This window comes from Copadichromis virginalis, linkage group LG20 (genome assembly GCF_057382275.1).
Source record: "Copadichromis virginalis isolate Kocher_CV1m ecotype Utaka linkage group LG20, C_Virginalis_male_GT1.1, whole genome shotgun sequence".
Taxonomy (NCBI): Eukaryota; Metazoa; Chordata; class Actinopteri; order Cichliformes; family Cichlidae; genus Copadichromis; species Copadichromis virginalis.
In genome coordinates, this window is record NC_140637.1 from 28,082,974 (window position 1) to 28,099,489 (window position 16,516).

Consider the following 16,516-nt stretch of genomic DNA (forward strand, 5'->3'; position numbering starts at 1 on the left):
TCTTTGTGTGTTCTGTGCTCTCCCCCAGCAGACTGTTTGCATGGTTAATAAGCTGTTTGAGGCAGAGCAGAGACCTCTCTGATCTGCAGTCGTCAGTCTTGTAAGAGGCTTCCCAATTCCACACGCAAGACGCTTATTCTTAAGGGACGCTGCCTTAATAGGATCAATCAGATGGCATTTAAATAACAAATTTTGTGGAGAAACTTTGGTAAACACGGGTGAATTTTACTGACTCAGTAATTATGCTTTTAGGGTTCAGCAGCAGCAGCATAGAATCTGATGAAGTGAACAAATTAAAAAGAGCCATTAAGACCTTTCGCAAATTTCAAGACTGAATAGAATTCAGTTCCTTTGGCCAACAGTGTCCTAGACACAGACAAATACACTAAAACCTCCCTGGAAAGGAAGACTCAATCAAGTAAACATGAAACGGAGCATTAATAGAGTCTCATTTTTTTTCCCTTCACACTCAGTTTCCAACAAAGCCATCTTTTGTCAACTCACAGCAGGCAGCATAAACAAGGCACAGAAACAGCCTGTGGCCTGTGGCTTTCTGGTTGCCAGATCCTAGCGTGTTTTAGCTCTAACAGCCATTAGGCAATATGGAAATGAAGGAAGTCATGAAGCCAAACATTGTCATCATTTGCAGCAGAGTAAGTGGAATCATGTCTCCACGTGTACTATCTGCAGTAGTTAATGATAACAAAAGCCTAAATGCGCTGAGGTACTGTAATAAGCACCAACTGTCTGAGGCATGGCTGCATGAAAATCTCTCCAGCAAGGCAGGGGGTGTGGCTGGGTTGGTGGGAGGGGGGTTTGCTTAATTATGTATAAGATCTGGCAATGAATTCCAAATCCTTCAAGTCTCCTGAGCTTTTGGTAAATGGGTATAGTCTTTTAATATTGCTGCTGGGGTTTCTGCTACCCCAACCAGAACAGGATACTGTCTATCCCTGTTCCGCTTTCTTTATCATTTATTGTGAAACGAGAACAATTACAATTTCTGAATGGTATCCTCTCATCCAAATAAAAAGATGTGTCGTTCATTCACCGCACAAGTCTTTGTCATGGTACTAGTCCATTTCACCAACAACACAGCCTGTCGTGCTCTGGCCCTTTAAAAAAAAGCCTTTTCATCTTTTGGGAAGGATCAAACAGTCACGAACATCAAAATTGAACAAGCTAGCTTAAGATCTTCTGTATGTGAGTTTAATGAGGGTTTTCCCAGTATGAAACTGAAGAAAACTCCAAGTAATACTGAGTCAGATCGTGAAACTATGGTTCTGTGAAGAAGCATGTAAGGGCTTGTATCTTACCATGACAACTGCAGTAGACCCCTCATATCTGTCTCAGGAGACTTGTTCCTGTCGGCCTGGCATCTAATACATGATTGGACAAGTTATGACAGTCACCCTTATTGGAAAGAGCTGTGTTTCATATAGCCCGCCCAGGTTAAAGGTCACATTTAAGTTATTGCTGTGAATGTATTATTAGTAACATGTTCTTTCTCTCTATTCAACTTTGATGATGAATATTGAGGCCAAACAATATGGGATTTGCTGCAGAGCTTTCAACAGTTTTACTGGCATCACAGACATGCTTTTATTTACTCTTTATGCATTAATGGCCATGTAATTTCATTATCACGCCTGAGGTAAATAAGCTGAAAAAAACATGAACTGATGTGTAACCAAAGCTTAAAATTAATCACTTCATTAAGGACATTGTGGATGATACATGCAAACTACTGTATGTCAAGAGTAATTTAATTTCTTGTTTTAATCGCTCTGTAAACCTTCGGGCCTGAAAAATTAATTTGTAAGCGCCAAGAACAGTTCCTTTTGTGGCCTCCCGAGACTGGCTCCAAATGTGTCAGTTGTTACAGACTTCCATGTTAAGATGGTAGTGCAGAAATAAACATGCTTACAGCCTGGAACAAAGACACACTGTTGATACTGGAATTCTCTCCCATTTGATTGGAGTTACCACAAAAAAAGAGAGATGTTAGTTGAGGATGTTTTCCTGTTGGTGGTCCCATTAAGGACAATTCTCAAATTCTAAAAGGTCACACAGGTCAGTTGCTTGGGAGAAATATGTTTTCCTCGACAGGTTGGCAAGTACCGTATTTTCGGCACTATACAGGGAGTGCAGAATTATTAGGCAAGTTGTATTTTTGAGGAATAATTTTATTATTGAACAACAACCATGTTCTCAATGAACCCAAAAAACTCATTAATATCAAAGCTGAATGTTTTTGGAAGTAGTTTTTAGTTTGTTTTTAGTTTTAGCTATTTTAGGGGGATATCTGTGTGTGCAGGTGACTATTACTGTGCATAATTATTAGGCAACTTAACAAAAAACAAATATATACCCATTTCAATTATTTATTTTTACCAGTGAAACCAATATAACATCTCCACATTCACAAATATACATTTCTGACATTCAAAAACAAAACAAAAACAAATCAGCGACCAATATAGCCACCTTTCTTTGCAAGGACACTCAAAAGCCTGCCATCCATGGATTCTGTCAGTGTTTTGATCTGTTCACCATCAACATTGCGTGCAGCAGCAACCACAGCCTCCCAGACACTGTTCAGAGAGGTGTACTGTTTTCCCTCCTTGTAAATCTCACATTTGATGATGGACCACAGGTTCTCAATGGGGTTCAAATCAGGTGAACAAGGAGGCCATGTCATTAGTTTTTCTTCTTTTATACCCTTTCTTGCCAGCCACGCTGTGGAGTACTTGGACGCGTGTGATGGAGCATTGTCCTGCATGAAAATCACATTTTTCTTGAAGGATGCAGACTTCTTCCTGTACCACTGCTTGAAGAAGGTGTCTTCCAGAAACTGGCAGTAGGACTGGGAGTTGAGCTTGACTCCATCCTCAACCCGAAAAGGCCCCACAAGCTCATCTTTGATGATACCAGCCCAAACCAGTACTCCACCTCCACCTTGCTGGCGTCTGAGTCGGACTGGAGCTCTCTGCCCTTTACCAATCCAGCCACGGGCCCATCCATCTGGCCCATCAAGACTCACTCTCATTTCATCAGTCCATAAAACCTTAGAAAAACCAGTCTTGAGATATTTCTTGGCCCAGTCTTGACGTTTCAGCTTGTGTGTCTTGTTCAGTGGTGGTCGTCTTTCAGCCTTTCTTACCTTGGCCATGTCTCTGAGTATTGCACACCTTGTGCTTTTGGGCACTCCAGTGATGTTGCAGCTCTGAAATATGGCCAAACTGGTGGCAAGTGGCATCTTGGCAGCTGCACGCTTGACTTTTCTCAGTTCATGGGCAGTTATTTTGCGCCTTGGTTTTTCCACACGCTTCTTGCGACCCTGTTGACTATTTTGAATGAAACGCTTGATTGTTCGATGATCACACTTCAGAAGCTTTGCAATTTTGAGACTGCTGCATCCCTCTGCAAGATATCTCACTATTTTTGACTTTTCTGAGCCTGTCAAGTCCTTCTTTTGACCCATTTTGCCAAAGGAAAGGAAGTTGCCTAATAATTATGCACACCTGATATAGGGTGTTGGTGTCATTAGACCACACCCCTCCTCATTACAGAGATGCACATCACCTAATATGCTTAATTGGTAGTAGGCTTTCGAGCCTATACAGCTTGGAGTAAGACAACATGCATGGAGAGGATGATGTGGACAAAATACTCATTTGCCTAATAATTCTGCACTCCCTGTAAGGCGCATTTAAAATCCTTTCATTATCTCAGAAATCGATAGTGCGCCTTATAATCTCGTGCGCCTTATGTATGAATTCTGGTTGTGCTTACTGACCTCGAAACGGTGCTCAAAAATCTGTCAAAAAATGTTTTAGTACGACTTTGCTAAGCTACGAAGCCGCACGACTTGATCGATTGCCGGAGCATTACGGCTACTGTCGTCAGGAGCCTCGCAGAGTATTCTGGGTCCAAAACTCCGTCCCTCCAAGTTGAAAAACTATCTAAATTCTTTCATCTGTAATAAAATGATCAGTGTTGCTGCTTTTCCGGGTGTAACAATTAAGTTTAACATCCAGGCATAGTGACATGAAAACAGAATTTATTAAATTTAACAGAGTTAGAAGTTAGCAGGAATTTAGCTTGCTAGTTTCCACCTAAAAATGATATAGCATGTTCTGAAAGAGGGATTTCTGAATAAATTAAAACGTACAGTTCTGTTGTCACTTCCAACGTAAACGAAGACAGAAAACTAAAAGGCAGTGACGTTTGTAGGGTTACTGAAATTGGGCTAGCTGGTATATAAAGATGTGCTACATGATCGCTAGCGACACAGCTATGTTAGCATAACATAAACAGTGAGGCTGGAGGATGAATGCTAATGCTTGTTTCGCTTAATGCGCCTTATAATCCGGTGCGCCTTATGGTCAGAAAAATACAGTGGCTGCGGAAAGTTGCTTCTTGGTATTCGGTGAAACTGGTAGAGATGAAAAGGTTCACCTTCAAAGTAAAAGTTGATGCCCTCAGGGGTTGGTGCGTTGGTGGTTCTTGGTGTCCGGGGCTGGGCGCTCAGGTATGTACCAGCTCACTCCCGGTGACTACTTGGCGGGGCCTGGTGCCTGTTGCTCGGTCAGGCCTCTTCCGGGGCAAAGGGGGCCCTCGGGCCTCCGGCCTCTGGGCCCCCTCTGTGTCCTTTTGCAGTTTGTGTCACACCATCGAGTGAAAGTTTCATTATCACCCCATTGGCTCCAAATAGCGAGATGGTCCCCCCCAGGCTGATGTTTGCTAACATTGTAGTGATGCTGATAAAGAGTGATGATAGTGAGTTCCCTCTGTATTTACACCCTGAGACCTTTATCAGTTAAAATGTATATTTAAACTACAGATCAAAAAACAAGATTTATGCTGAGTTGTTACAATCCTGAATGCAGGCACAATGCTGGAAAATGGGACATATGATATAAGAGAGGCATAGTGACATTTATTATCTGTAGGCCTCCAATAAAAGTCCACTGAGTGAACAACAGCTGCCAGACTGCAGGCAGGAAGATAACATCATGTTGTTATTGCATTTGCATAAACAGACACCACCCGTTAAAGTGGGGTTTTGTGCGTGAGTGGTCTGATCACATGAATTGAAGTGGATGTGTGACCAGGCTGTACTCAGTTAAAATCAGAACTGTGCTAACAAGCTCACACTTGACCAGCTGCAACATCGTTCCAAAGGGGTTTTCTATTTGATCGCGCTACAGTGGAAAAACATCCCTGCACGCTGAAGAGGCTGCTGATAAAGTCAAGGTTTCTTGCTTTTAAAGAATATGGCTCATTTGAATGGAGAGTGAACAGAAGTACAGGGGTTAGGAAGCATGTGTGCACGCAAAGAGAATATGCCTGTGTGAGCGAAAGCATGTGATCCTAATGTCAGCCTGCCTGGTGTATTCCTTCATCTTAATGCTCTCTATGTAATTACTATGGAGGGAAAAGTAGGGAGGCTTTGGCTTCTGCGTCACCAGTCGCCAACTCTAGCATAATCCAAGCCTGCTTGTTCTCTCCAGATTATCAACATCTATTCCCTAATCGTATTCATCAAATGCAGTGAGGACATTCCATCTGGGGCCTACAAACAGCACGAGTGCTGCAATGACAAGACAGGATAAACCGGTCAAACCACTACTTCGGCTGCGGCTGCCGCTATTCCTCCAAGCTCTCGTATCCTGTCCCAACAAATCCATCTGCTGTGGGAAAAATACTAAAAACCTGAACTCAGAGCAGAGAGAACAGTTTACACTCATCATATACAGGTGAGCTGCTTCCTGGTGCTGAACAAACACTGGGTGTAGCTTCATGTCACCTTGTTTCCCCTCTCTTTAAACAAACACGAATAGAGGAAATGGCATATTGGACATGTTTGCACAGCAGTACTACCCCTGCACAGGTTTGTATCTGCGTTTGCCCAGGCTTCACATTTCGTTATTCATTAGGCTGATTATTACTGAGCTAAAATAGAGTGACATAGCAAAGAATACGTCACGAAGCCCCTGGCATTTCACCTCTTTTGTAAAGTACATCCATCCTTTATCAAACTGTGAACCACTCAAAGCCAGAAAGCTTCACCATGTTTGGATATCTGAAGGTAAACACCACCCTCCCCATATCAGGACTTTGCTGAGTCCTGGATAAAGTGTGTACCAAACCCCCCCCAACCCACCCACCCACGCTGTGCTCCTGCCACGGACAGACACAAGGATGGGGAGGTGATGAAGTCAATATTTACTGCTCCACATACACACACAAACGTTGCCATGGAGGCAATTCCAAGCATTCCTCAAACCAACAAACTGCACAGATGTAGGATAGCTACGCGCAGGCACTTTCTAGGCCAAAACACTCAGAGAGCGCAGCGTGCCTATCTGACAGAGAGAAAGGTAAGATTAGCAGAGGCTCCATCTCGCCAAATTACGTGGGATGTGTCACTTCCTGAAAGCATTATAAAAGGAGAAAGAGAGAGATGAGTGTGAAAGAAAAAGTGGCTCAGAGAAAGATGGTGAGATCACCTGGAGAAATTATTCCCATTGTCCTGTTTTCAGTTATAGCACAGGGCGATTCCCACAAGAAAAAAACAGAAAAACACCCTGTTTACCCATATTCCCTGCCTCTTAGGAGCATGCAGTGCTCTGGCTTCTATAATAGGATCAGAGGCTGTGAGCTCTTATCCCTTTCACTGTGTGAAAATGTATGTGTATGTGTGTGTGTGTATTTCTCTGCAGTGGGTTTTTATTTGTTGTTGTTGCTTTTTTTCTTTGTTATCAAAGCAACCTGCAGATCACCTTTTGCTGCCAAACACCACAGCCAACCTGGCCTTGACATCTCTGGGCTCATGGAGTCGAGCAGCTGGCCACTCTGTCTTAAACCCCGTGCTTACAGAGGAATTTTTGTCCACTTCCAAACAACAAACACTGCTGGCAGCAACTGCAGGTTCAAGGATTTTTGTTTATCCCCTGCTCCTAATCTGAGTATGACATATATCAAATTATTTTGGGATTGAAACTCAAAAAGAAAATATCTGGGCCATTTTACATGAGCGATCTGTTGCCTTTTGCAAAGGTTGCAAAGTAACAAAGAGGGAGAGCTACTTACTAAGGATGTAGAAATATATTAAATGTTTCATATGCATACAAACTTAAATGTAAAAGCAACAACCTGTTTTCTAGGTAGATTACATGCAGCAGTATTTCATGGCTTAACTGTGACTTTGACAAATTCAAGTTGTAAAGTACTTTTCTTGAAAAACTATTTAGAAGACATTACTGTAGAGGACCTGGCAGGAGTAAATAGGGCAGTAGGATCGACCCAGTGAAGAAGGTAAGTCTCTTCAATTATACTGAACTATTCCTCCAATAGAACCAGTAAGATAAGTAAACTCTAAGGAGACTTTTTTTCACTTGTTTCCAGTTCCTTCTTTCCATCCTTCTGTTCACTCATGAAAAACCAGCTCCACCATTCATTCCCTACATTATGTCTTGAGCCCAACACTTCCTACTTCCACAGCTAGCACTGTCATTAAAATCAGAGACGTAGCCACGTCGCTCTTGGACATATTTCATATCGACGCTAAACTTCAAACCATTATGTGTTCACATTATAACCATTTTAGCACATAAACCCAGAGTAATTTCCTACCCTGCAGGATTTGGTCTGCTTTGGATATGTTCTAACTACTGGTTTAGGCTAAGGCAGAGCGCGCAGGAAGAGACATGAAAACACATGAAAACACATGACTAGCTATAAATTATCAGTGCATCTTCTCACTAGCGCACCACACAGTTAGGGACCTACATGTAGTATGTAGAAGTCAAATCAAGCTGTATCTGACATTTGTGTTCTTACTTACAGTATAACTCCATCAGGTAAGAGCTTACCTGTACCAAATCTGTGGAAGTCTATGTATTTCAATAATTATTCAGTAAATCATGCCCTCTTTCTACTCCAAGTTTCTTAAATATCTCTCTCAACAGAGTAACTTGAATGTAGCCTTCCTAGTGCAGAACTAGTAAAAAGAAGTATCACCTTTCTTGCACCTGATTTGCCTGAGACCTGTGACTAACCTCCCCAGTCTGGGTGTGACGGGGGCCCAGCTGAATCGAGACAGAGCGATGACATTACTGCAATTCCCTCTGCTTAGCTCATCATGTTTGTTGCAAAACAGCAAATATATTCCAGCACATTAACCCATAGTTAGCATTTCACAGTTTCAACATTTGCAGGTTTATGTTTATGAGGAGGAGATTTTAAGTGGAACATCGCAAGCAGCTGAACCTCAAAGACTGTTTTTGGCCGTTCTGTGTCACCGGTGATGAATACAGACGAGGATCAAAACGAAACAGCGGCGGCTCCTGAACAACTATGAGATCTGAGGCATTTGTGGCATGCACAGTACTGCGACTGCATTTAAGACCCCTGAGGGTGTTCACTTGTGTTGACGGTGTGAGAGGCAGAGCGCTGTTCCACTGTGGCATATTAAATGCCAAGAATAGACTGGTTTACTACTGTATTGTTGCAATATGAGGTACCTCCGCTGACAAACGTCCAGGTTGCGTGGCTTCTGGGACTTACTCCAACATCAGCTTCATATCGTGCAGCTCTCATCTAAATATGGTCATTATGCGAACTGAGATTGATGAGCTGCGGTCATGTGTTCAAACAAGAAATGGAGGAGAAAGAGGAAGGGAGGAGAAGAGAAAGATAATCCTCAAGGGCATTGAACCCCCCACCCCCACTTCCCATCCCCATCTTACTCCCTTACACTTGGTCTATCTCCCTTCTCCCACTCTATCCTCTATTCTTTCTCCAATCCCTCAAGAAATGGTGGAAATAAAGGATTTCATTTCCACTGATGTGTCAGGCACAAGTCACGTGAGGTGGAAAAAACAATGTTTTTCTAAAACACTGCTGAACTGGTAGTGAGCTCAAAGCGGTTGAGGAACATATTTGACATGAGAAAACGGAGGGGTCCAAAGACAACAAAGACACTACAGATACAGGATCAGAAAGCCTTCTGCAGTATCACATAGGATGTGTTTTACTGCTTCAGAATATGTCGCCTACAGTTGACTCCACTGCTGTGATAGCAAACCTTAAATTCACCTCATCTCATCACATTTCAAAGAGGAGGTATTTGATCTTCTCAGTTTCCACAGAAACTCCCATGTGCCTCACGCTTCAGTAAGCTAAGGCTTTTCGAGGGCTTCTACCGTTTAACTTCTCATCTGCACAGCCAGGCACTAAGAAATCCCTGCAGCTCCTGATTCACCAGGAGGGAACATGCACCGTATATATGTACTGTTTTACACTGTTTAATGCAGGAAGAAGTGCGCTAGATGTGCATTTTACCATCTGAGGTTTGTTGCAGCAGAGTGACTGAGTTCAGTCATGGCTAAGGAATGCAGAGAGGAGGACAAGACGAGTTTGAACTGCTCTCCTGCTCACACAACCCAAATCAGGAATTTATTGGGAGCAGGTAGAGACACTGTCTCTTCCTAGATGTTCAAAAGCACAAGTTTCCCTCAGCCACACATAACATCCACTCCAAAAGTTTCCCTCCACTGCCTCTCGGGGTAAGAAACGGCAGCTTCACGCAGGAATTTTTCACACAATTAAAGAACAGGAATGCAATTCAAGGTCGCAACACACACACGAAAAACACCCCCAGACTTCTTATTGTGTCAACAGAAATAAATGTATGCTAAGAATGCCACGCTGTAGCTGATAATCAGCTGATACGCCTCCATTATTAGGTTGTCTTCAGTGATAAAGCTGAATATTTCAAATAGATAGGGCTATAGCTAAAGTTATGCACTTCTGTGCACACCCAGCATAACTAAAGCATGCTCAGTCTACATTTCTATAGCTGCTTTGGCTTTGAATTCAAACTGAAACCAAGACACAAAGAGCCCAGTGTTGAGCACTGCTTCCTTGGAGATAGACAAATAAAAGTATCAGAGATGCAGAAGCAATAAAATATTCAAATGTACCCATGTCACATTTCATCATCAAAACATAACTGCTCCCTGCCATGACATTTCCATAATAGATTGGAGGACGAGGCCCCCAACACTGAAGTGATTTCCTCCAACTCTTTTAAACCAGCCTTTGTTCAGTAGGCCCTGATTTCAATATTCAAATGTTACTCTGTGGGGTGGTGAAGCAGAGACTGAGACACAGTTTGCGAGGCAATCAGTAAAGAGCACTGAGTTGATGGTGCAGTTGGAGGTTTCATAAGCTACAGATGGGTTGGGCCACTAAGCTGCCTCTGCTGAGGAAGAGGAAGATGTCTGACTCACCTAACAACAGACAGGAGTGAAACCAGAGGAAAGAGGCAGGAAAGACGAGGTGCAGCAATTCCTGCTATCTCTGTGACTATGACTGGAGTCATATTTTACATTAGAGATGAGTAAAAAGGAAAAAAAATGATGATGAAGTCATGTTTCATGATCCAAAACTGCCATAAACACAGTGGATTGTGAACATATTCTGAAATGTCAGTGGATGCAGAGATTTTAGTCCAAAGCAGGCGATGAGCCAAAAAGCCAAATTTAAAACTGAGAAATCACATCATTTGGGAAAATAATCCCTGAGTCATCAGTATTGTTTAGCAACCACACACTGATATATTTCAGTTTCGTTACCTGTTTTTACTTGCAACAAAGAAACAACATCTAAACTGCAACCAGTAATTATATGGTGAAATGATTTACCAATTATATCAGCTGGTTCTGTAAAACATAAAAAACAGATTTAGTCAAACCAAGACCCCAGGATATGACCCGGCATGGCCCGGTCGTTTCTGTCGCAACTGAGTCATTTGAGTAGTGACACAGCTGTCGTGAACACAGTAACACTTCATTCAAGCAAATTTCTCTTCATCCGGATTTTGCTTTTCATTGCCTGACACGACTCACTGAAAGGATCACAAATCATATTGAGTACCCTCATCCCTTAGTGCAGCTTTGCTCCACAAATTCCACGCATGCTCCTGTTATCTGGTTTTGGTGAGATTATAAGATTTGCCTGGTCCAGAGGTTGATTCTGACATGGTCTGTGCTCCCTGCCGGAACACGATCTGTGTAAAAACTCCCATGTCGACATATGTGGCGGTGATTCTCAGAGGATGGACAGCCTCACGTTTTGAGGGAGGGGAGAGCAGCGTGCGCTCTTCCCAGCATCTCATCAGCCTGACCGGGCTCGCACAGCTGCGCCTACACAAAGCTACACAGAGAGGCATCTTTTTAAATGCCAAAGACGCTTTTCCTGTCACAAGAAATGCGAACGGAGCGATGGGAATGAGGGTGTGCGAGTGATCGCTTTTCCACAGAGGCAACAGTGGGTGGATTGAGAGAAGATGCGTGGCCTGTGTCACCCTGGCTAATTCCCAGAGCACAGGGGCAGGAAGTGGCCAACGATCCTGGGAGGATACAAACCCTCCTCTGTTTGTCTGTATCAAACCACTATCAGATACTTCATTCAGACGGCCAGCAAGCACAGACCCCTCTGAGTGAAGCCTTGAAGGGATATGTCAGAGCACTTCAGTTCTTCATCTTTATTATTCAAGTGCTTTTACTGGGTGAACTGGACAGCTTTGTAACTTCATGTTTTATTGGTGTATACACGGTGACCCGCATTTCCTCTGCAGACACTAATTCAAGCAGTGACACCGTACGGAGTAGATGAAAAGTAGACTTACAGTTAAGGATTCAAAACTATGCCAATGGTACACAAAGCCCAAACAGAGAGAGACAGACAGCATGTGACAGGGTGGGAGTGATGTAAGACAGGGAGAACGAGAGAACAGGTGGCACTGGCATTCCCATGCTCAACCGTATGCCCTTGAATGTGGCTGGGCACTAATTAGCAACAAATCTGGGCTAGAGCAACAGAAGTTTAGTATCTGCAACATGAAAAATTCAAAGGCTTTTGTCAGCAGGAAGCCATCACAAATTTCATGCCCCCTTTTCACAGATACAGTCTTTCCCGCTTTCTCTCTTTTTGGAGTGCTTCGCGTATCTCGTTGGCAAACCGAAGAGGGGTTGACACTGGCATCAGACAAGTGTTTTGTTTGTTAAGTACTCAAAAGCCAAAGGGGAATAGTATGTTGTTTTAGCAAAGCGCAGCCACACTACTACTCCTATTACTACTGAAGCCCCAGATCATTTAGATTCTTTTTTCATCTCTGGTTCTCTGGACAGTTATGCTTCTTCTTTTTAATTAGTGCCTCACTGATTATACACTTTTTAGGCCTATGCCCACAAAAATGTTTAGAGGGTAAAAAATCTGGATTTCAAGAGATTCCGGCTTTCATTCATTCATTCTTTAGTTAAAACTACAGTGGTTAACGAATTTATGAAACCACTTTTCATTAAAAACAAGCAAACTATCAAAAACTTGTTTAAAGCTAAAAATTAGTTATTTATTAGGCAAGTCACCAACTGAATTCATGCTTTATAACCATTTTGAGCCGGCTGAAATTAATCAATCGCTCAACCACTATAACACATTTTCCTGTTCAGGAATGCAAGTAAACAACTGCAATATGGTATTTTTTTTTCTTTAATTGAGAAAGCAGTTGAACATAACAGTAATATGGCTTTCTATGGTACTTTTGCTTTCACATTTTGAAACTTGTAATTGGAAAGAAAGAAGAAAAAAAATATAGTAACAAAGAAAATTAAAATACAGTTTGGTATCTTAATATAAAAGAGGTGCTTTACTGTTTGTTTGTTTTTTGGTAAAACCTTAAAATTGAAAATTTATTTCATACAACAATAACTATATTATATTTTAGTATTACAAAATATCATTTAGATTAAAACGCTTTCCCTTGGACTAATAAATTTATTAAGCACTGTATGTAATTTATAGTCTTATTGGAAAGGGTAAATTATTCATTTATTAATTATTTATTATGTTTCTTGATAATTCGCTTTCTTTCCAAGTTCCTATCATGACCTGGATGACTGAGAACTTACACAGACATATTTAATAATTATGCTCTGTGGTCCCTGCTTGGCCACATGAGCATCTTTTTCTGCAATATGTTTTATAAAATGTTTTTAAGGCTTCAAAAATTGCACAACATAAAGATTTACACAATTCATATTATTATTATTATTATTATTACTGCTAATAACTCTCGATTGGTTTGCGATGACTGCGCTTTAGAAATAAAAATCAAGATTGTCCACTGGTAAAATGAGTTTGGTTGGTCCAATTCTGTTAGATAGATCAAAACAGTAAACAAAAATTTAAAAATCAGCACTAAAATATTCTCTGGCGACCCGCCTAATGAATAAGCCGATGTGTGGGAAGAACTGATATAAATGCCAATACTGACATCAGTTTATTTATAATATATAACAACTTTGTGCTTAAGCTCTGTGTGTGCAATTATGTTTTGATATTTAACATTAGAATTATATGGCTTTAATGTAGCTACACCAATAAATATACACAAAAGGAAAATCCTTTAAAAAATCTAATTACAATATGTCCTCAGAGCTCACTGCCAATTAATCCTCATCTGACCTAAAGGAAAGTGGGACATGAGCTAGATCAAATGATGAACTCAGCAAACTGCCAGCTAGAGTGAAAGCTGTTTACTGCCACTGCTCACTTTGCTTCAGTGCAGTTAAAGGCAGAGACAAATACACACATCACTAACAAAACGCTTAGCTGAAACTCCTGAGAAACAGTTTCTCTCTGCAGACCACCCCAAATCGCTTTCCTTCCTTCTCTATGAATAGGTGCACAAAGGCATTTTTGAAAGTGGAAGCAACTTGTCTTAAAGACGCTGATTCTCCCAGTCTGGATAGCTGCAGAAACAAGCAGTTCATTGATGCCAGGCGCAGTGCATCACCCTGACAGACAAACCACTCCAGTATAAGAGGGAACAAAGCGGCCAGTCCACATCCACGTTGCCAATTAGCAGGAATTTCAGCCTCAAGAGCCAGTTTCCACTAGTCTCATTGGAGTTGACATAAACATCTATGGCTTTCACTGAAGACATTCATGGGATTCCAAGGAGCATTAGGTCCCCTCTGCAGAGCCTGAAATCTGGCAGTTAGAAATCACAATGGACCATCTCGTACCACTTTGAGAAACACTTCTCACTCACTGGTTGCAGGAAGCATGCTAATAATAGTGAAAATGGCAACATCTGACCCGTATTTACATTAGCTGAAAACACTTATGAGGAGAGAAGATAGTGGTTAACAGAAATGATCAAGCATGCCCTGCTTCATCTCGAGCATCAGCTTGCGTGTTGCTGGATCAACTTATATTGAACACATGGGAAATAATATGTTCTTTCTGCCTGCTGCCAAGCATTTTAATGCTTTCAGGAAAAGACTAAACATTCACGCACATAGACACACACACACACAGACATGGGAGGGAAAAAAACACTAGAAAATCTGTAGAGGATTAGTCTAATGCACTACTGATAATCAAATGTAACAGCAATTTTATTATCATTAAACCTCCACGCATGTCACTGAAATATGTCTCCCGAGAAATGTTTGAGGTTTCAGAAAGGATTAGAGTGAGAGAAAGAAAATAAGCTGAATGTTTATATACAATATTGCGATCTTAGGCAGACCAAAAAGCTGCGACAACACACTGCAATAGTGGTACAGCAGGTTTAACTGTGTGTGTGTGGAGAGCACAAGGGCTGTGCCAGCTGTCATATCTCAACAGCCATGATAACACATATGCCGCACGGTGACGTCTTGCAGGAACTGAGAGACCAATATTTAAGTGTCTGCAAGAAAATCTCGTCTAGACACTAAATCGGTTTTAATTTTTGACACAAAGGCTAGGTTAGCAGATCCTAGCCATTGGCCAAGAGTCGGGACTGATGTGTACACTAAATGCAAGCCAATGACTAATCACAATGTTAAACATTATGGACTGAAACTACAACTTCTCAGGGGCATGGCTTTCAACGTTATGTTACAGATTGTACAATAACTTTGAAATATGCACACCTAGTTTTTCAGTTATTAGCTACTACACCACAACAGAGTCAATATTTAGACCTTTTGAGTCATGTTGAGTGGGAGAGACTAATCCTAAGCATATGACAGTCATGTCTTTAAACTGTGTGGGGGAATTTGAGAGGGAAAATATGTGTCATGACGAGTGAACAAGCAAAATCCTACTATACATACATACACACATATATGTAATGAATCTAAACTCATTTCAGCTTTCATATAAATAAATCAACTGGAGCAAAAGACAGAAAGTTTCACTTGTGTAAACTCCCATGGCCCTAAAATCAAGGATGTGCAACTAAAAGGTGTGGTGTGATTATTTCCTGAAGCCACGTACAGCAGAGGAGAGACTCCTCACACCCCGTGTAGTTTAGTTATTCAAGAAAAACTGTGATGATAAACTTTCAGACTGGTGTGGATGCAACGTGGTTTAATTTATTACAAGGTGCGAAAACTACCAGCTGCTGGTCACCATTAACAGGAGCACTTGTTTACAAAAATATACGCTGAATAAGATGCTGAGTGTAAATTTAGATTAGAGATGTTTGTTTGTTTTAATGCCCCAAAGAGTGAAGCTTTGTCTGTACTTATTTGATGCACGGCTGAGCTCCAACTGCTCATTCATTTTTTATTAATCCCTGTCTGTCCGCCTGTCAAGCGACTAAAACAACAAGTTGGCTTTACTCACCGTGAAGCGCAGGCTACCGGAGATTTAACGGCGTCGCTCTTCTGTCGATCAGACCGGAGGATTTGGCATCAAAGCATTAATGAACTGATGATATACACTAAAAAGCTTCACTGATTCCTAAAACTGGGGCTTTGGAGAAGACGGGCAGCTGAAGAGAGAGTCGGTGCCAAAGCGAGTGACACAGAGGCGATGAGGAGGGATCCCATTCAACTGGAGGGAGCGCCCGGTGAAGTCATGACGGGGAAAGCCTTTGAAGCTGTGGAAACATTTTTCACTGACACGGTCTAAATGAAGAAAAGCACCGGAACGTCCCTGATTAAAAACTCCGAGCTTTGCGCGTAACAGAAACCCCCGGTTTGCGACAAGGCTGAGCAAAAACACCAAATCATGACCAAAACACTGGGATGTGCTTGAGGCAAGAAAGGGAGGAGACTTCACCGCATCGTGAAAGCTCTGATTGGTGGGAGGGTTTTTGCACTGTGGATTTGCCCGATTGGCGTGAATGGCATGTCATAGAAGCCCCACCTCACCTGAGTAGTGCAGGTTCAAACGCGGTTCGTTGTACAATTACTCGTCCTGCTCTTGGCGGTTGAGACTGTTTAGTTTAGCCTATGACACATGTTACGTTTTGTGATGTGAGCCAACTTCACACCATTAAATCATACCCTGCACACAAATACTGCTGAATTTTCCATGTAAAGTTTCAAAGGCTGACCTAAAAACATGGAGATATTTTAACTATAATATAAATTTAGATCCTTAAAAATTGTTTGAATTTTTTTTTAATCTGACATCATGAAATAATCCCTAATATCACTGA

At 41.7% G+C, this 16,516-nt stretch overlaps 1 protein-coding gene across 4 annotated transcripts in view; it reads right to left on the reverse strand.

The window, feature by feature from the left end:
• The window catches only part of src (SRC proto-oncogene, non-receptor tyrosine kinase), a 30,752-nt gene extending 14,652 nt beyond the window's left edge, over positions 1–16,100 (reverse strand). For all 4 annotated transcript variants that reach the window (XM_085443067.1, XM_085443065.1, XM_085443066.1 and 1 more), the window contains exon 1: positions 15,697–16,100. The gene's annotated coding sequence lies outside the window, so the exon portion shown is untranslated. The remainder of the gene's footprint in view (positions 1–15,696) is intronic.
• Positions 16,101–16,516: the final 416 nt, after the last annotated feature.